Source organism: Dipteris shenzhenensis, chromosome 18 (genome assembly GCF_047967505.1).
Source record: "Dipteris shenzhenensis isolate YYH24624 ecotype China chromosome 18, Dip_SZ_1.0, whole genome shotgun sequence".
Taxonomy (NCBI): domain Eukaryota; kingdom Viridiplantae; phylum Streptophyta; class Polypodiopsida; order Gleicheniales; family Dipteridaceae; genus Dipteris; species Dipteris shenzhenensis.
This window is the reverse complement of record NC_141613.1, coordinates 44,021,828-44,043,889: the sequence shown is the minus strand read 5'-3', so window position 1 is coordinate 44,043,889 and position 22,062 is coordinate 44,021,828.

Here is a 22,062-nt window from a genome sequence, read left to right as displayed (position 1 = left end):
TATACTGTGATAATCAATCGGCTCAAGCATTGGCCAAAAATCTAGTATATCACTCCAGAACAAAGCACATTGATGTCCGAGAGCACTTCATCAGAGAAAGAGTGTTACTTGGTGACATCACACTGCAGCATTGTGATAGCAAAGAAAATGTTGCAGACATCTTTACCAAACCACTCAGTAAAGAGCTATTCGAGAAACACCGACTAGCTCTTGGTTTGATGCAGAGGAAGGACATTCCCATTAAAGGGGTGTGATGGAATGTAATGCTCAGTCCTTCTTCGATTCCCCAGAATCATCATCTTGAGGGAAGGCCTACTTCATGATGTTGATCTTGAGGGAAGGTGTTGAGAGTTCACGCTCAACATCATGTGATCATGTGTGCATAGCACCATCACGTGATCATATGTGCATAGCACTAACCTTATAGAGTGCTATAAAGGAAAGGGTTAGATCCCCTAACCCTAACCCTAAAAGGGTTTGTATATATTCTATTTTTTCAACTAATTCTAGTGTACAGTTAGTCATTTGTGGTGTGCTCTCTAGCTGTGCCCTCTCTCCTCATCTCCACTCTTCTCCTCTCCCCTCTTCATATTTTGTCAGGGGGGCTGAAACTCGATCACAAGTTGATCCTATGTGTGATCTCTTTCAGATATGCAGACATGTATGCAAATCTTCTGCTATCAGTAGATGAAGCTAGGCAGGTGGAGAAAGTATTTTTGAACTACATCAATAATCAGTTAAGCTTTATTTGTTTGTATTACCAGAGGGTAAAGGAGGCTTTAGTGGTTGAGAGAGAATGCCTGTTTGGGCTGCTGCAAAGTGTACCTGTCTTCTCACTGTACCCAAGTTATTCGAATTTTATTCTCTATGCACTAAAAGGTGGCAGGAGTGCCGGACAGAGGAAGACCTACCTTGTTGCTGAAAGTTCAAAGAAAGGAATTCCTATCTGAATTCCAGATTTCAAACACACTTCCAGATGTTTTTCGATTTACGTTACACTTACCTTTATCCCCTTGTTTTACCAGGTAGATCTTGCAAAGGAAGGAGTGATGGTGTGTCACTATTTCTCATGCATAAATGGAGGTAGAAAATATTTATGACCACTTGCATATAGACTCAAATTTCCCATAACAATTGTATATTGACATGTCTCTTATATGTGATGAGTTTCTATATAGCCAAGGATGCTTTTAGAAAAGCTACTATAAAGAAATTAAAGATGACATTGAAATAGAAATTGTGGATTCTAACAAAACTAAAAAAGTTTGGATAGAAAATAACTCCATTTATACATTGTATCCTTAAGTGTGATGTATTGAAGATAACTTAAAATTATTAGTAAATAATATCTTCATATTCTCTCCTTTAGATTCACTTATATATAAAGTCATAGTAGAAATATTTAAGGTCAAAATAGAAATATATCATGCAAAGAACAAAAACATTATTTGTAAGTACATGAATATGCTTGGTTATCATATAAGTGATTGTATTATTGTTGTGTTTGTTGCGGTAAGGATTTTGTATTCCATATTGTTGTGTTTGTTGCGGGATGAAATACAAAATCCTTACCGCAACAAACACAACAATAATACAATCACTTATACAATTACCAAGCATCTTTCCTTACCCATGTATGCTTCGTAGGGACTTTGGTACATGTACACTTCGTAGGGACTTTGGTACAAATAAATTTTAGACTCTGCATCTATAATTAACTATGCGACAAACTATTGAAGAAAAGAAGAACAAAACAATAAAAACAATAGCTTCTGCTTTCACACCCAAACAAAAAATGTCCATGCATACAGTTAAGCAAAAAAATCATGAACAAAAAAAAAGTGAGTATGAAAGACAAGGGATCCCAAGATTTATTCATGCAAATGACTTAAGTGTTTCAAGTTGCATAGATACACATGCAATGCATAAACAAGAACAAAGGAAAAGAGAAAGTATAAAAATAGTTTGATCAGGGGGGAAGAGTTTCGAGGTTGTAGAGTATCAATAGTTTGAAATACCCCTCCAAAATAATTTGCACCTTTATAAATACATGTAAACAAACCAATAAAAGTAGGATGCATGTTGAATGAAGTATAATAATGTTTAATATTACCTAGAATAGCTTTTTCTCAAATATGAGAGGTTAGTTTCGATGGGCAATATGGCTTGAAAGGAAGCATTGTCAATGTTGCATCATAGACACAATAAAAGTCTTGCAAAATTTACCATTGTTCTTGGATGATGAGGCTAACATTGTAATCGGTATGAATTAAAAAGTGGAGTATAAGTTGACTTATTTTATTGGTATGTACTACCTTTCATTTTAATGAAAGCAATGCAAAAACTTGTAGATGCTCCACTATATCAGGCTAACCATATATGCATTAATAATGACTAGTATCAACATATCCTACTACTACAAGAACTAGCCTCCAAAGATAAAGATCAAATTGAAGAAGACATAATAAGTACTCAAGATGAGAACATTAATAGATACATTAATTCACAATTTAATCAACAATGAGCAAGTGATGACTATGAAATTTACAATCATAATTTATCGTGCCATGTGAAAAATCAAAAGCCGCTATTTCAAGACAAACATTGTGAAGAACTAAACTTTCCCACATTATACTTTGGATCATGAAGATCAAACACTAACTCAAAGTTAACATACTTAGATATTGTAAACTGACGAATACGACCTTGAAATTTAGCCGAAATATACCCAAGCTATTTTCAAATCAATTAAAGTACTCTTTCAACATGCCATGCAATCATATGGGTTCAACTATGAAAAGGGAAGCTCCATAACACAAACCTTGTAGCTAAAGATGTCATGAATAATCCAAAAATTGAGAATGTTTTGCAATCACAAATAGAGTATAGAGATTTTGAATCAGTAAGGACATCATTGGACTACAAAAAGGAGCTACAAAATGAGGCCTTTGCAATGAAATACAATTGAGGCCACCAACTTTCTTAACTTGGGCTGAACGAATGTGGGAGCCGCTAGTAACAAGTTTGCAAAAAACGTACTCAAGTAGAACAAGCCATTCCACAATGTTCAATATAAGATAATAAACTAATAAGGCAACTAGTAAGGGATAATCCTATTGTTTATGCATGATATTACAATCACAAACTCCAAAGCATGTTGTTCTTGCTACTAAAAGATGAGTCCCTAGTAGAGAGCATCATTGACTACTTTCCTACCAAATTTCAAAACAAAGGAAGCTAGCATGGACAAGGAATTTAATGGGTTAAAGATGCTCCTATATGTAATACCTACAACGAACATGAAATCGTATAGTTTATTGACAAACATATAACATGTAACAAAAAAACCACCTGAATGATAATATGAAAGACATTCAAACACATAAATATACTTCTACAAGCACAAAACAAATAAAAAACACTAGCATGGGCCACTATCCAAAGCATCCTCTCCTTGAAATTGTGATACTAAGTCCTTTTGAAAGTAACAATAAGAATCACTATTAAAAAATCTATAAAATTAATGCGGTAGAATGTGCTCTTTAACTCTTGATATGACACCCCTACAACACTAATAACAAAACAATGGATTGGTTCTTTGAAATTAGACGTGACAACATATATACTATCTATAAAATCTCAACTAGCCAAACCAACACTATATCTTAAAAGAGAACCAAAGGACATCTTCACATATGCTTTCAATATAACAAAAACTTTTTGTGGTAGCCCAACATCAACATACAATTCATTATGCACCCACGTGTTCTAACACAATACTGCACTTCATGTACAACAAAAATGGGAGAGCACTTACTTTGTAAGAGAAACCACCATTAAAACTAATAGGAACTTATATAACTTTGGCTATGACCAATTGGCAATGACCAGTTGCTATAAAGGAATGAGAAAGTATGAAACCATAAGCAATAACTTCGACAATAGCTATAACTCTAAACAAATCAAGCCAGATCCCAATGATTATGACATCGGTTTCGACATACTTTCAACTAAGAAACATAGACTTCTAAGTAATGAAGATTGCTTTGAACAAATAAGATCGCTAAATATAGAATAAGGAAGATATTTGATGTCATACTACTCTATAAAAGAATCTAGCTCAAAGAAAAAATACACATCTTTCTCACTAGTGGAGAGGAAACAGCTAAACATACCTTCTTCTCCTTATTGTGCAAGGCTTATAGTGGGGCACTACGATCAAGCAACATTGAATAATAACTTCAACTTACCAAACTTTCTAATGCTAGGTTATATAGGAAAGGCATCCTACAACATAAAATGGCACTACCATACATTTAGCATTGCACTTGCAAATATACACTAAAACCTAACACCTTTATCAAGAGAAAACCTTGATGCTTTGAGATCCTTATACAAACAAGTACTACTACTCATCCTCAAAGAACTTCCCCTTGTGGGAAAAATAACTCCAATCTTCATGGACCTACACATGCATTTGTGAAAAGAAAGCAATCAAAACATTTAAGAGATGTGGATGCCAAATTTGCTTGAGAGGATTTCTACCTATAGGTCTTCAAGACAAATGATGATACAATGGACTCAATGGCCAATACTTATTGGCAAACAAAACCAAAATGTGTTTAAGTAACCAAAATGTTATGACTTAAACACAACAATGAGACAAAGCAACAATGACTTCATTAAAGCTTTAAGTTCATTTAGAAGATGCACTCACACCATAGAACAAATAGATCGCATAAACTCTAATTGCTTGCACCAACCACTACAAGATCATAGATTCCCACACTTATTCTTCACAAACTTGCAAATGAGCAAACATTACAACAATATCTTGGAACTTACAACATGAAAAAACCATGTTCTGCAAGCAATAGACCATTTCACAAAAACACCATGCTGCACCTCAAAAATCCTAAAATAACATTTGAACTACCAACAATAATAGATATAAAAGAGGGCATGCTCGTTGACATATGTTCAAGAAATAAGGCCTCATTAATGGAACAGATGCAATCTTCATGGCCATGTCGACGTACCAAAGCAAAGACATTATATGAATACAATTCGCACATAAAAATATAGGGATGAAAATAGGAAACAATAATATTAACAAATACACCAAGACCATAAACAAAGATTGGACACCAATTTTTGTATCACAAAGGAAGTTCAAACTGGACTTCTCACCAAAACATATAAGAATGCATGGCCTTACTTATACCGCAGTTTTATGTGTCAAAGATATTTCCAAGTTTTACTTGCTCGAATGACTACATAATTAAAATTTTCAAAATTAAAATTGTTTAAAAAGAGATGGAAAGAATGAATAGTACATCAAGGTGGAAAACTATAGAAGAACAAAAGAGAAATGAAAAATCATACAATCTAAACGTCCCATCTCTAAACATAAGGTCATTACCAAATATGAATTAGACATTAAAAAAGTACAAATCTTATACAATCACATATAATTTGTGTTCAAGAAACCAAAACAAGATCATATGACAAATACATGCCTCAAACATTCAAAGTAATACCTAACTTCTCAAGTATAGGTTCTTGCATATTGATACAAACAAATATTTTCCTTTAAGAACCACAAGCATATAACCATGAAGGAATAATTCATACATTATTTATAACATTTACAAACCACCAACAAGTAACATAAAAAATGTTCTCGCATTCTTACAAAAATATTAGGAATAAGAAAAGGAAAAAAACACATCCTTGGAGATTTTAAGATTGACCTTTCAAAAGATACACGGGCATTGAAGATGCTTGAACAATTCATTTAATTGTGAAATTTTCATTCACATATACAGTAGCCACCTAGACTACACTAACTCTTGGCATTTACTACGCATATTGGGGATAGACCACTCCATCACATATATTTACATATGAACCAAAAAAACCACACAAGACCATGCACCAACCTCTGTTTCACAGATGCAGGCCCATAGTGGAGTTGCCACCTTTTGTTTTTTGTTTCTTTGGGCACCTTGCCATGGGCAACTGCTGGAGAAGTTGAATGTGGGCCATCACCCCAAGTAGGCAAGCACCGTGGCATTTGAAAGCACGCTATCGCCCAAGTAGGTAGACGACCTACCTTGTTTTTTGCATTGTACTAAAATTGAAAGTGCCAATAGTGCCCCCATACATTTTAGACCAAGCGGCTAAAATGTGTGGGTGTGTATGTGCCGATCCTGAGTTCAAGTGAGAGGGGCAGCTCAATTGCCATCCCTTCTCTTATCTCTCATCTCTAAATCTCTGAAGGAGAACCCTTACACATGGTGTGGAAGCACCTCTTCCTCAACGGAGAGAGCCTCCACATGGAAATCCTCTCACCTAAGCTCACCGAAATTTAAAAAAATACCCAAATCTATCACTCTACCATGGGAATTTCTCCATCTACCCCCCATCATGGAAACCTCCAATCTCGTGGCATTTCTCCATCTACCCCCATCATGGAAACCTCCGATCGGCTATGCATTGGCAGGCTTACTACTACGTATGTGCCGAGATCCTGAGTTCAAGTGAGAGGGGCAGCTCAATTGCCATCCCTTCTCTTATCTCTCATCTCTAAATCTCTGAAGGAGAACCCTTACACATGGTGTGGAAGCACCTCTTCCTCAACGGAGAGAGCCTCCACATGGAAATCCTCTCACCTAAGCTCACCGAAATTTAAAAAAATACCCAAATCTATCACTCTACCATGGGAATTTCTCCATCTACCCCCCATCATGGAAACCTCCAATCTCATGGCATTTCTCCATCTACCCCCATCATGGAAACCTCCGATCGGCTATGCATTGGCAGGCTTACTACTACGTTCCTTTTTTGTGTTCTTCTTCAACATTGAAGTTTGTTTTCAGAACATCATGTAGCTTTTGTAAGTCTATGTATTGTCATTTTACATGTGGGTTCTCATGCCTTTGCAATGAAATCCTAATGTACTATCTTGTTGCATAGGGTGCACATTTGTAGAGCATGAGGTTGGAAGCAAGAGGTTGGAACATAACTCTACACAGAGAGAAGATTCTACTCTTACCAAGTGCGTGAGCTAATAGATAGACATCTTTCTGACTAGGAGCTCTGATAAACTATACATCACATATCGTTTTCCATAAAAAATTCGTTGATGATTGACACGGATGTGAGAGCCACTACCGAGGTTGTTTTTGTTGGCACCCATGGATACAACAAGATGAATGACATTCATATGGCTTGCCCAAGGGTATTTGGGAAAAATATAAATGTGAAATACCATACAAATACTGTATTAAAACTTAAAATCTAGAGCTTATTGTCAAGAAACATTGGAGGATTTAAGAAGAAAAAAGATCTAATGCACAGTTCAGTTTTTCGAGTTCTGCAAAGTTCGATGACAACCAACAAGCAAATAAGAAATGGATCTTTGGGAGCAATTTTCTAAATACTTCTCTATGTACGATACCACGTTCATGCATTTAAGGTCACACATTAGTGACTGTTGACAGTGGAAACATCATGCTTTATAGCAATTCCTGCCTTCCAAAACAACAGATCTTGATTTCTTTCTCTAATACGAATAGAAAGGTATCCTTCCACCAAGATCCTCCTCCAATGCTTACCTTCTAGTAGTTATGTGCACCTGAGCTTTTAATGCCACTGAACCCGCATTCAAGAAACAGACACATAGCCAAGGGAGAAAAGATAGAGAGATGACACGATTAAGAGTATGCCATATGCCTATTGGAGGGGGAAATCTTTTGGCGAGCTTTTTAATGTGAGCTTTTTTACCATTTCCTTTGTTTTTGCGAGCTTTTTTTAGAAATGCATACATGTTTTTGTTATAAGAAAGATGGGGAGGTTAGAAAGAGGGGGAGAGAATATAGGATATGTTCATTTTTATAGCATGTGGGAGGGGTGGAAGAGTGTATACTATGCACAAGGGGGGGGCGGATATGAGTGGAAGTAGGAGGCAAAAAATTATGGAAGATATGTCCATATTCAAAGTAGAAGGGAGGAACTATGGGAGATATGTACATTTTAAGTGTATAATTTGAAACTTTTGACCTCATATTTGGATTCCTCGTCGAATTCCGGTCATTTTGAGTACCAACATGACCATATTCCGATAAAAATTGAAAAAATGGTATTTTTGTCATTTTGGCCTGTTTTGGGCCTATTTTGAGTCTGCGCTAGCGCAGACTCAAAATACGCCCAAAACAGGTCAAAATGAATTCATGACAAAAACACAAATTTTCCAATTTTTATCGGAATATGGTCATGTTGGTATTCAAAATGACTGGAATTCGACAAGGAATCCAAATATGAGGTCAAATCTGTCAAATTATACACTTTGAAAATAAACAAATTTTCCACATGCTCTCCCTTCCCCTTTACATTTAGTAGATGAACATAACTTTCACATTCCTCATCCTCTCTCTCCTCCTTGCACTCCTCTTTGCATACCTTATAAGTTCCCCCTCTACGTTCTCCACTATGATAATGAATATATGTTCCAACTCCCCTCCCCTCCCTTCTCCATGCCACCTTACCCATGCGCCCGTCCCTCCCCCTTTCCTTTATCTCCCCTCCCTCCCCTCGCTCCTCTTAACTGCAACCACAACCCAAACTTTCAACCCACCCGACTCCATGAACTCCCCCCCCCCCTCTCTCTCTCTTAGGTGAATGAAAAGCTCGCAATATTCATGAAAATTGAAAAAAAGCTCATGAGAAAAAGCTCACCAAAAAATCACACCCCCTATTGGATAATGTTCTTACCCTATAAAGGATCTCATTTCCCATCATATCACAAAAATAATGCGCACCAAAGATGTCAATCATCATTTAAGTGCATACAGATAGGGAAACATGAGTTCGTAAATTGCCTATCTACCTCCCATTTAAAAGGATGTCGATCTACTAACCATGAAATTTCTCTGTTGCTTCTAGTATTGTCTACGGTATAACTTCAGTAACACAAAATTCTATTGACCATAGACTTTGATCCAAGATTCATGAAACAAAATCCCAAGACCTAATCTTGTAGGAAATTCTACTAAACGGAGACTAACCCAATGCATGTAAATTTTCACTTGAATAGTCAGGAATGAGGGAAACCTTATTAATGATTGGATAAAACTAATGAACACAAATCATTCATCAAGAAGAGAACATCGACTTCCCTTTAGTGTCGATGTCATCTATGAAAGCAGCTAGCTCTGTTTGATATAAACTGGGTATATATACACAAGAGGCAGCTCTATGGTCTGCATAGTCTTGATTTGTTATAGGCAGTTCAAAAGTAAGTTTGTATGGGGACGATCCCTAGGAGACTGCTTTGCACCAAAAAGCATCGCCTAAGCGATCTAGAGCATGAGCAAGTGCCTTCATGAAGGCTAAATGAGAGGGGAGCTATGGCAGAAGAGGTTGAATTGGTGCCTTGGAAGAGGGGCATGATCATGGGAATCCCAGGGTTCTTCACTATTGTAGATCATCTTTTCAAGGTGAAGATTCATCGCCTCTACTCTTGAAGAGTCTCCATCTTGCATCCTCTTAGTATCACCATCTTCAATCGTTAGAGACACCTATTAAGGCAGACACATGAAAAAACCAGTCGGCAAGAGGTTATGCAATGTAGAGTGGTAGTGGCGATGTTAAGACTAGTTTTCCTTGACTGTGGCGGTGGCTTTGTCGAAGCCTTGGACTCTACCTCCCTTGGTAATGCTCACTCCCTTGGTGATGTCCGTCATGCCCTCTATCCCCACCAGTGTCCTAGTAGTAGACCTCATCCCCCCCCAACTCTGATGACCCTACTAATGGACCTCTAAATGATGCTTCCCCTTGCCAGATCTTACGCCTCTTTCATTTCCTCGTTCATAGCACCAAGAATGCCCTGCCTATTGCATTATCTAAAGCTTAAACCTTAAAGAGAAAGCCTATTCCAAGCAAAAGAGAGTGCAAGACCCACGCTTCCAAGGGATTCTAAGTGCTTTAGTGGGACACACGGAACCACTTAGTTGCTCTTGGGCCACCCATCCATCACACGGAACCACTTAGTTGCTCTTGGGCCACCCATCCATCACACAAAGAAGATCTGTGGATGGAGTTGTAAGATAGCCTAACACTCTATAATAATTCCTTACACCTAGCTTGTAGTCTCATCACTTGAGAAATGTTTCCCTCTTGTTTAAAATTGCAGCTGATGGTGTAGCTTTATGCTTGGCATTCAGTATTTTTTTGGTGCTAATCCTAAGGCAAAAAGATGGGGAACCTCTAAGTCCTTCAAAAGGATCCTACATGGGCAAAAATTGCCCATGTAGGATTAGAGTTGTTGTCTTATGTAAGTAATCCATGGCGAGATTTATGGGCAGACTCCGGATTTGTAGATGTCTAAATTCATCTTTTGTTGTAGAGGTATTGGCTAGATTGTCCCACTGGAGCCGAGTGCTCCATGTTTTCTTCACAAGCATTGCAAATTGCTTGGGGAACGATGCGAGGTACTGGTGATGGATTAGTTGCAAGCATGGTGAGTCGTCTCAAAATTTCTGAAGCAAGACTAATTTGCTCTGATTTAACTGAACTACTGGCCAAATGGATATATGTGGGATGTAGGTTAGTAGGTTCTTGGAGGTGGCATATCTATGATTTGTATGGTTCCATATGCCCGTGATGCGCTACGTCTATGGTGTTACACTGTATCTTTTTGACTACAGATGGATGTAGACAAAGAGATACAGTGTAACACCGTAGACGTAGCGCCTCACGGAGGTGACAATCAGCTGCTTCCACCATGAATTGCCCAGCATTGGCATTGTTGGAGATGGCATTCCTCACCATTCAGAGTAAGTAATTAGTAAGTACATTGCATAAGGAGCTAGATTGTTTCTCTCTCTCTCTCTCTCTCTGTCTCTCTGTCTCTCTCTCTCTCTCTCTCTCTCTCACACACACACACACACACACACACACATGCATATACACACACACATACACATTCAGTTTTCACTTTTTCTCAACACACACACACACACACACTAGCACCCTTTATGATATATACTAATACATTGTGTTGGTGGATGCAGCTTACCTAGAGTACGTGCTATATATAAGGATCTTTTTGCAAAACATAGATGTAGCACCACACTTGTGCAATGACATTGGAAGTGCTTTAATGTACCTTGTAAGATTTTGAAACTTACAAGTGTCTATCAATGACTCTTTAGCTATGACTATCTACAAGTGATCCACCATTTGGATAAGCTTTTAATTAATAGAATGACCACATTTGTGTCACACCCACCTTTGAGGTACATTTAATAGTTTGTGTGGTCATCTACCTACTTAACTACCTTCACCTTATACACCCTACACGACCCCTACCATCCTACCTAAAATCTATTCTACTCTAGCCTCAACCCCTCGCTATCCCACCCTCATCCATGGCTACTCCCTAGGACTAGACCTTACCTCCCTAGAAATGCCAAGACACATTTGAAATAATGGCGGATGTGCAGTTATTAGTTCTTCTCTATGGTATTTCTTTTGGACAATTGTACACTTGTTTTTTCATGACTGATACACTTGTTTCTTTTGAAATAATGCTACAACTAATGTCAATCTACCCATTCTCCCTATTGGTACTCAATGTATCTTGTCATGTTTTAAAGGGCTAGATTTAAACAAGAAACTATTAGATTTTGAAAAAATAGCCTCTCTTGAAAAGACCCCTATACCTTCTCTATTGCATCTACTAATGACTGGATTGCATTGTTAGTTGCCTCTAAATGGGATCAGTTGTATTTTTTGGAGGCATTCATACTCTCTTCTCTTCCTATCAGAGACCGCCAAGATTCTTGTGAACTTAATTTCTATTTCCAACCCTCCCTTCTATTGTCAACAAACTCTTTCAATTAAATAACATTCCTCCTATCCCTTCAAAAACAAAAAATGCCCCTGACATTGTTAACCCTCTTGTTGACTTTGATTTATTGGATAATGAGTAAAAAGAGGCTCTTTCATCCTTGAATTCATAGCCATTCACTTCCTCCGCCCAAAAAGGTATTTCCCAAGCCTTTTCTAGTGCCATTCCCCTCATCCCCCCTCGTTAACTTGAGTTGGACTCTATTCAGTTAGAACATAAATTATCGTGTTTTGAGGTTATAAATCACAGAGCTCCTTTTTCTATTACCTCCCTTGCTTTGATTTGTAGTTTCCCTTGCGAGTTTGTTGATTATTGTAAATCAACAGCTATCCAAGCTAAACATCTACTATCCAATGACTTCTGCTTTGAACTTAGCCAAATCAAACTCTTAGATATAGACCCTTCAAAATGTTCTAGTTCTTCCCTTATTGCTAGATCTAAAGGACTAGTCAATTAGGATAAAAGCCGAGAACCCAAAAAGATTCTCAAAAATTGATGGAATACATATAGGCCCTTCCTAAAATGTCAATGCAAAAAAACTAATCCTAATTCATCATGCTCTGCCTCTATCATTTGTTTTGATCACCTCCTTTTTTATGTGTTTCAAAACCTCCCCCTATTTTTTCCTTTCTCCTCTGGACAAACTCTAGTGTATGCTTTTATTGGGTGGGTGGCTTCTTTTCCATCCGAAATTTGAACACCACTCTTGGTCTACTTTTGGTTCCATGAATACATGTTGGAAGCATCCTGCAATCTTGCTCTCTACACCCCCAACTCCCCCCTACTTCCTCACCTACTAAATACACCAGTTTCCAACACAATTGAAGCAATTCTCAAACCTACCAAGGGAAAAGAATAAAAAATGCTCTCCATTACCCCTAGCTCTATGGGGTCTCCTTCAAAGAAGCCAAGATTTTTTCGAGGATCGGAAGAATTCAATGATACAACCAAAGCCCTTGATTTCAATCTTGAAAATGACTAGGTAAGATTTCTTACTAAAAGACAAAATGGGTTACTAAGCCTTAAGAAAAATAAAGATAGAAGTAAAAGTTTTATTGTTCTAACATATCTTTTTTATGGATGGATGCAGGTGAGTGGAGCCCTTTCAATTTCATATGCAACATGTTACAAGCTTATCAAATTGAGTTATCCTTGCTTTTGTGTGTATATAATGTAGACCTCACATGCTGAGTCATGTAATGTGCTTTTGAGTAATGTCTTTGTTTGAAGAAGTGAATGCAAGTGTGTTTGCTTTTAAAAGTAAACACACACACATTTGGACGGTTACAATTCTTCTTTTGGGTGTTTTACCAAAATTTTCTATACTCATGAGTTTCCTACACATGGAAGCAACACTTAAAACATTCCATGAGTATCCTACACTTGGAAATACATCCTACCAATAGTGATTTCCACAAAAATACTACTCATTAATAGATTTTTATGAATGAAACTTTTTCCTTTCCATAGCAACCGAGGTGCGGTAAAATCTTATGGTGACATACCATTTTGATTCATAGCTATGTAGTGGTAGTAAGATGATGAGTTCACTCAAAGAATAAGACTTGGGACTTGGTTTCTTTACCATATGGAAAGAAAGAATTGCCATGTAAATGGGTCTACAAGATGAAGGTCACAGGTGATGATGTGCCTAAGTACAAGGACCATTTGGTTGCTAAAGGGTTCAAGCAAGAGAAGGGTGTGGACTTTGATGAGATATTCTCTCCAGTTGTGAAGATGACCACACATAGATGTGTACTTGGACTTGTGGCAATAGAGGATATGGAGCTTATGCAGATGGATGTCAAGACACCTTTCTTGCATGGGGATTTGCATGAGGAAATTTACATGCTATAGCCGGAAGGCTTTGAAGAAAAGGGCAAAGAGCATTTGGTTTGCAAGCTGAAAAAGAGTCTCTATGGTCTTAAGCAAGAGGCTAGAGAATGATATCACAAGTTTGATGCTTTCATTCGGTCCAAGGGTTTCAGAAGAAGTGAGATTGATCACTGCCTCTATACTAAAAGGGCTCAGGATAATAGCCTGATACTCTTGGCACTTTATGTGGATGATATGTTATTGGCTAGCAAGAAGACTTATGAGCTTGATGCATTGAAGGTCAAGTTGCATGAGGTCTTTGACATGAAGTATTTGGGACCTGCAAGTCATATTCTTAGTATGTGCATCACGTGTGACCGGAGTAGGAAACTCCTTTGGTTTTCACAAGAGTATGTTATAAAAGTGTTGTTGCATTTCAATATGGAGGGGGGGAAGGCATTAAGTACTCCATTGCCTCCATATGTGAAACTGAGTCAGGAAGATAGTCCCAAATCAGATGAGGAGAAGGCCATGATGGCCAAGGTTCCTTATGCATTAGCGGTTGGGAGTCTTATGTATGCTATGATAGCTACTAGACCGGACATTGCATTTGCAGTGGGAGTTGTTAGCTGGTATATGGCTAATCGAGGAAAGAGGCATTGGGAGGCAATTAAGTGCATCATGAGATACATGAAGGGTACCAAGGAGGTGTGTATCTACTTTGGTAGAGGAGAGATGCATATATTTGCGTACATAGTTTTCGACTATGCAAGGCATGTGGATAACAGGAGATCCACTTCTCGTTATGTGTTCACCTTTGTAGGTGGTGCAGTGTCGTGGATGTCTCATGCATAGAAGTGCATTGCTTTGTCTAGAGGCTGAGTATGTTGCAGCCATAGAGGGTTGCAAGGAGGCTATATGGCTTGATCGGCTAGTGAGAGATTTGGGGATTCATATAGGTGTACCGACATTGCATAGTGATTCCATGAGTGCTATTCAGCTAGCACGGAATCCGGTCTTTCATGCAAAGACCAAACACATTGAGGTCAGGTACCATTTCATTAGGGAGGTACTTGAGGACAAGCGCATAGATCTTGCCAAGGTTCATACAAATGATAACCTTGTAGATATGCTTACAAAGAGTCTACCTAGTCAACGGTTTGAGTATTGTCATGTATTGATCCGCATTGGATAGTATGCTCATTGGTTGTTCTCCCTTAAGGGCACATTGTCCTTTAAGTGGGAGGTTGTGGGGGTTAAAGGCCACTGTACCTTAACCCCAATTATGTACAATACTCAAACACATATATATATGGATGAAATAGAAGATCAGGGTGTTTTGCACCCACCAAAATCTTGTCTCTCTCAAGCTCCCTCTCTCCCTCTCAGCTTCCATTGTGTCCTCACACCTCCTCCTCCTCCTCCTTTTTCTTCCTTCCCCCCATGCTCTTACACCTTCTTCCTCTCCCAGTCCTATGCTGCACCTAAACCCTTAGTTCCTCAACCCTTGACCTCCATGATCTATGAGGGAGATGAGTTCTCCACCATGTACTCTACCCTGAACCTTGGATCCTCCTTCTTACCCTTGAACCTCTTCTAAACTTTGGAACCTCTCTCTGAACCATGGAGCCTCTTTCTAAACCTTGAACCTCCCTCTAACCCCTTAGACTCCTAAACCCTTCAACCCCCAATGAAGGCAAAAGCCTTCATTACCCCAACTATGATGATGCACATTCCTTTCACACATGCATGCACTACGTTTTCTTACCACACTTAAGCCTATGTCTCTCATTGGAATATGACTCGAGGTCCTAAGCTACACTTATACTAGAAATGACAACACCAATATATCTGTAGGTGATAAAAAGCCTTGGAACCCTACATATTGAGAATACCTTGCTCTTCTTGCGAAAGCCGTGGAAAAGAGCAAACACCCCCCCTCTCTCTATCTCCCTCTCTCTCTGTCTCCCTCTCCAGCTAGATCCCCCCCTCTCTCTATCTCCCTCTCTCTCTATCTCCCTCTCTAGCTAGATCCCCCCTCTTTGTCCCTCTCCCTCTCCTTCATCTCTCTCTCCCTCCCTCCCTCTCTCTCTCTCTATATATATATATATGTGTGTGTGTGTGTGTGTGTGTGTGTGTGTGTGTGTGTGTGTGTACAAAAGAAAGCGATATGGAGGGTTGGGAAATTCCCAACCCTCCATATTGCTTTCTTTTGTACACTCTCTCCCTCTCCCTCTCTCTCAAGCTTAGGTTGGTATGGGCTAGAAGTACAAGCTTGTATGGGAGCCTTAAATGTTGCAAGTATGAGCTTGTACGGGGCCTTAAATATTGATGGTATGGGCTGTGTACGGAGTGCTAATTGCTGATGGTACGGGATGTGCATGTTGCACTGAACGTTGTTGGTATGGGCTCGTACGTACAAAATGTACAGGCATCCAAAGGCCAGCAGGCTACATGGATCAGAGGAGTAGATATTGTATGGAGTGTACGGGCATCCATTGGTAGGCTGTACGAATCAGAATAGCATATATTGTACGAGATGCACTAAGGGTTCGGGCTACTTGATGGCCCCTAGTTACAACGTGCTAGCTTCATGGTTGTATGGGCTATACGACAGCCTCCCATTTACCCTTATAATATGGGCTGCTACTAAGTGGCTGAAGGGAGGTACATCTTAGCTTGATAGGGCATTCTTTGAGCCCATGGGGGTGTGCACATAGCTCATGAATGAGCTTAATTTAGCTCTTGGTTGGTGGGAAGTTGCACCTCTCCCTTCTAGTGATTGCCCATGAGCATTGGGCTGTGTTTTTGAAGAGACTTGCTTGGTAGGATGGGATACAATGAATGCTTTCAGAGGTTGTTTGAGTTTCTAATCTCCGTGGGCAGTTCAATGATGCTTTCACCCATTGTTTGGGTATTCTAGTGAGTCAGTGGACACTGTTGATTGTTTGGAGACTGTGTGGCCTTGTTTAGGCTACCAAAAGGTGCTCTTAGGTTATATGCAGGTGCCTCTCCCTCTCCCCCCCCTCTCTCTCTCTCCCTCTAGCTCTATCTCTCTTTATCCATCTCCTTTTCCCACCCTCCCATGAGGGAGGACTGCATGCATGTGTGTGTGTGTGTGTGTGTGTGTGTGTGTGTGTGTGTGTGTGTGTGTGTGTACAAAAGAAACCAATATGGAGGGTTGGGAATTTCCCAGCCCTCCACATCACTTTCTTTTGTACACTCTCTCCCTCTCCCTCTCCCACTCCCACTCCCCCTCCCTCTCCCTCTCCCTCCCCCTCTCCCTTCACATCTAACTCTCTCTTTCCTTCATGATTGTCTTATATTCAACAAAACCTATACACAAGAACGTGAGAGAGAGAGAGAAAGAGAGAGAGAGAGAGAGAGAGAGAGAGAGAGAGAGAGAGAGAGAGAGAGAGAGTAGCATGACACACACACACAGAGTTAGAGAGAGAGAGGGAGAGAGAAGCATTACACACACACACACACACACACACACACACACACACATAGAGAGAGAGAGAGAGAGAGACCTTTCTCTTCCATTGTGGCATGGAAACTCGATAGCGGTGGTGGTGTGACAGCCGTGACTCTCTTCAAGAAAGCAAACCAAGGAGGATAGGAGGAAAGCAAACTCGTGACCATTGGGGAGGATAGGATGACTTTTGGCACTACTTTTGAGACGATACACTTCACACGTGCAATTATTAATAACAATTTAATAGATGTGAAAAATGAGGTGTTCTTACTATTTATATCAAATGACTCCTTGATTAGCATAAACATCTATTTTAGTAATGAAATCCACCTCCTCTCCATGCGTTTGTGCAAGGAGCTCCTTGATTAGCATAAACATCTATTTTAGTCACACGAAATCTGCCTCCTCTCTATCTGTTTGTCTCTTCTCCATTCATTCGCTGCCTAAGTTGCGCGATTTCCATTTGCTTACAGGTTCTCTCTCTTTCTCTCTCTCTCTTCTCTCTCTCTCTCTCTCTCTCTCTCTTTAAACAGGAGTAGGTCGTCTCGGGGGGGAGGGAATGGGAGGAGGAAGAGGAGGGGGAGGAGAAGAAGAAGAGGAAGAGGAGCAAGAGGGAGGTGAGGGGGAGGTGACGGATGGGAGTGGAGAAATGGTAGGAGGAAGCTATTTTGGGCAATGCTTGTAATATCCACTCTGGCAGCAACTCTGGCAGCAACAGAGAGATAGATAGAGAAGTGAGAGAGGGAGAAGTACAAGTAAGAGCTCAAAAGGGAATGGATATTTAAGAGTGAAGAAGATGAAGAAGATTGATTCTATAACAGCACAAAGGACTAGCAAGACAGAGAGAGAGAGAGAGAGAGAGAGAGGGGGGGGGGGTGTGTGTGTGTGTGTGTGTGTGTGTGAGAGAGAGAGAGAGAGAGAGAGAGAGAGAACTGTGAGATAGATAGAGAAGTGAGAGAGGGAGAACTGAGAGGGAGAGAATTGAAAGAGAGAGAGAGAGAGAGAGAGAGAGAGAGAGGGAAAGAGAACTGAGAGACAAATAGAGAATTGAGAGATAGGCAGAGAAGTGAGAGAGGGAGAACTGAGAGGGAGAGAAGTGTGTGTGTGTGTGTGTGTGTGTGTGTGTGTGTGTGTGAGAGAGAGAGAGAGAGAGAGAGAGAGAGAGAGAGAGAATATTTGAAATAACAACCACCATGCAAGTTCTAGTTGGGGATATATGTAAGTGTGAATGTTACCAGTTAGGATTCTTGGCTGTGCATACCATTTATCAATCACTTGCTAGATTGTATGCGTTTTGGGCCAATCCATAATCAAGTGTAGCTTCTTTTTATGATGTGAGAGAGAGAGAGAGAGAGAGAGAGAGAGAGAGAGAGAGAGAGAGAGAAGAGAGAGAGAGTGAGGGGGGTGGGGATTGTATGTCCTACCTTCTTAGAATGCATGTTGCATAAGAGTGGCTTAGAACGGCCAATTATAAGGACCTTTTGGGCCAGCTATCCATCCCTTTTATATGCACGTTTTTTTCCTTGATTGGCCCTAGCCTTATGTTGCATGAGCTCGCCCCTGGAGGACCCTGCAGATCTTCTCCGACTTGCCCATGGAGAGCTTCAAACTTGAACATGTAGAAGTAAAAGAGAGAGCGAGAGAGAGAGAGAGAGAGAGAGAGAGGGGGGGGGGGGGGAGAGAGAGAGAGAGAGCTTGGCTATTGGCATTTCGATGCCCCTTTTCTACCTTGATTGGCCCTAGCCTTGCTGTGCTCCACATCACTTTCTTTTGTACACTCTCTCCCTCTCCCTCTCCCACTCCCACTCCCCCTCCCTCTCCCTCTCCCTCCCCCTCCACATCACTTTCTTTTGTACACTCTCTCCCTCTCCCTCTCCCTCTCCCACTCCCCCTCCCTCTCCCTCTCCCTCCCCCTCTCCCTTCACATCTAACTCTCTCTTTCCTTCATGATTGTCTTATATTCAACAAAACCTATACACAAGAACGTGAGAGAGAGAGAGAAAGAGAGAGAGAGAGAGAGAGAGAGAGAGAGAGAGAGAGAGAGAGTAGCATGAGACACACACATAGAGTTAGAGTGAGAGAGAGGGAGAGAGAAGCATTACACACACACACATAGAGAGAGAGAGAGAGAGAGAGAGAGAGAGAGAGACCTTTCTCTTCCATTGTGGCATGGAAACTCGATAGCGGTGGTGGTGTGACGGCTGTGACTCTCTTCAAGAAAGCAAACCAAGGAGGATAGGAGGAAATAAAACTCGTGACCATTGGGGAGGATAGGATGACTTTTGGCACTACTTTTGAGACGATACACTTCACACGTGCGATTATTAATAACAATTTAATAGATGTGAAGAATGAGGTGTTCTTACTATTTATATCAAATGACTCCTTGATTAGCATAAACATCTATTTTAGTAATGAAATCCACCTCCTCTCCATGCGTTCATGCAAGGAGCTCCTTGATTAGCATAAACATCTATTTTAGTCACACGAAATCTGCCTCCTCTCTATCTGTTTGTCTCTTCTCCATTCATTCGCTGCCTATGTTGCGCGATTTCCATTTGCTTATAGGTTCTCTCTCTTTCTCTCTCTCTCTCTTTAAACGGGAGTAGGTCGTCTTGCGGGGGAGGGAATGGGAGGAGGACAAGCTAGTCCACCAGCTCCCTGGGAGACCTCACTTAAGAGCAGAATGAGGACCCTTTGACAAGACTAAAGGTCCCTCCATGCCAAGGATTTGATTACAGACAAAAAGCTTTAGAGAAGGATGCAAGCTATTGGAGGTAAGCCTTGCACGACTTCCCAGATATGGTTACTTTCTGTTTCTCTAAAGTTTTTTGAAATTCTCCTAGCTCGTCTGCTAAAAAATCTTTGTGGCTCTGCAAAATTGCAGCATAATCGAGCTCTTTATTCGACATCTCATAAAACAAATGGTAACCCTGTTGAGCATCACACTTCTCAAGAAAATAAAAAAGTAACAAATTTGCAGGGTTTTGCACTTATTTTAATGTCTTCCCGTTCAATGGGACTATTGTTTTTACAAAAGACATCCCTGGAACACTTGCTAGCTCAATTTTATCATTTCTCTCCTTCTTGCTTGAATTTTGCTCTCCCTTAAAAGGAAAAGATTGTCCCTACAACGTCCTTTTCATCGACAGAATTGGTGATTGTTTTGGTAGCCCTTGCACCAAAAAATTGAATTATCACTTTAAATTTATTATCTTCAATCAAAAAAGAAATTTTAATAAGCTATACAACTCCAAGTTATAAAAGGCAATTTACTGTGTCTCTCCACAATCTAAATGAAGCACCTTTCAATAAAGTTATACAATCCAAGTTATAAAAAGCAATTTGCTCTCTCTCCCTCCACAATCTAAATGAAGCACCTTTCAATAAAGTTTTACAATCCAAGTTATAAAAGGCAATTTACTATCTCTCTCCACAATGTAAATGAAGCACCAACAATAAAATTATGATTTCCATATCCTTTGATTTATCATTGGATTAACGAGAAGAAAAGCTAAGTTAATGCATATCACACAAAATATCATAATGCATAGTCCATTAAAATATTTACAGCATTGTTGGAAGTTAATTTTATGAAAAGCATAAAGAAAGTATACTAGCTACATGCTTGTAGATGTCAATTATTGATGGGAAATAGTAATCGGAAATATATTCTCTTTTACATGTTTCAAATACAATCAAAAGTGCTACTTTTTAGAGCTCTTTTTGCCACTCTTGCTTGACTCTACTTTATCTTTCTTCTTTTTTCCTTTTGTTTTTGCCTATGAAATATTTGGTTGTTCTAAATATATTTTTAAATCATGTTCGGTTGGAGCCATTGAAACCTATGAAAATACATCGTAATGTTAAAAAACACATTGAAAAACAAAGGGGATAGAAAGGGAGTGAGAGAAAGAGAGAAGGCACCTTCAGAACCTTCTACAGTAGGCCAAACTTGATCACACCTGAGCGAGACGGATTGGACCAAATGATTAGGATTCCTCTCCTCTCTCTCTCTCTCTCTCTCTCTCTCTCTCTCTACCTCTTTCTCTTTGCTTCATGAATCGGATCCTCCACTTTTCCTCTCTCTCTCTCTCTCTCTCTCTCTCTCTCCCCCCTCTCTCTCGCTCTCTCTATTTCTCTACATAAAACTCTGGGAGGTATATCTTGAAAAAAATGAGTGTTAGAGCTGAAGGAAAGTGATCCACAACATAAAGTATACAAAAAGTGAAATAAAGAATTGACAAAAAGTGATCGAGGACAAGACTACCTCGAAGAGGGTCCTTCTTTCACTTTATGTCACTATCTATTCCCTCACTTTCTATCACTCTTGAAGCAAGGGAAGCTCACTATGCATCCCTCACTATCGCTCCCTTACTTTTCTTCTCTCACTTTCCTTCCCAGATGATGGCCACTTACTACGTGACTACATTTATCGAACTAAAATTGTCTTAGATCCCTTTTATATGGGAAAATCATTTGAGGAGGATATGTTACAGACAACTCAGCAGAAGAGGTGAATATCTCTAGTTTTCTTTTTCACTTCATTGAATCACGTAACTCTTATGCTTACGAGCTAAATTTTTGTATAGGATATGGTGGCGAGTAGAAGCTGTATTGAACAACAAGGTGAAGATGAGGAAAGCCGAGAGCGAAAAGAGGAGTTGTCGAATGCTTACAAGTCAACAGAAGATTTGGAGCAGCTTGTGAGGAGAGTCTGTGATGAGATGGCAGATGCCAGTCCTGGCACTTTGGAGGACATATGCTCTCTCTAATGGTGTAATATAGACAAGTGAGAGAAAGGGAGAAGGCACCTTCAGAACCTTCTATAGTAGGCCAAACTTGATCACACCTG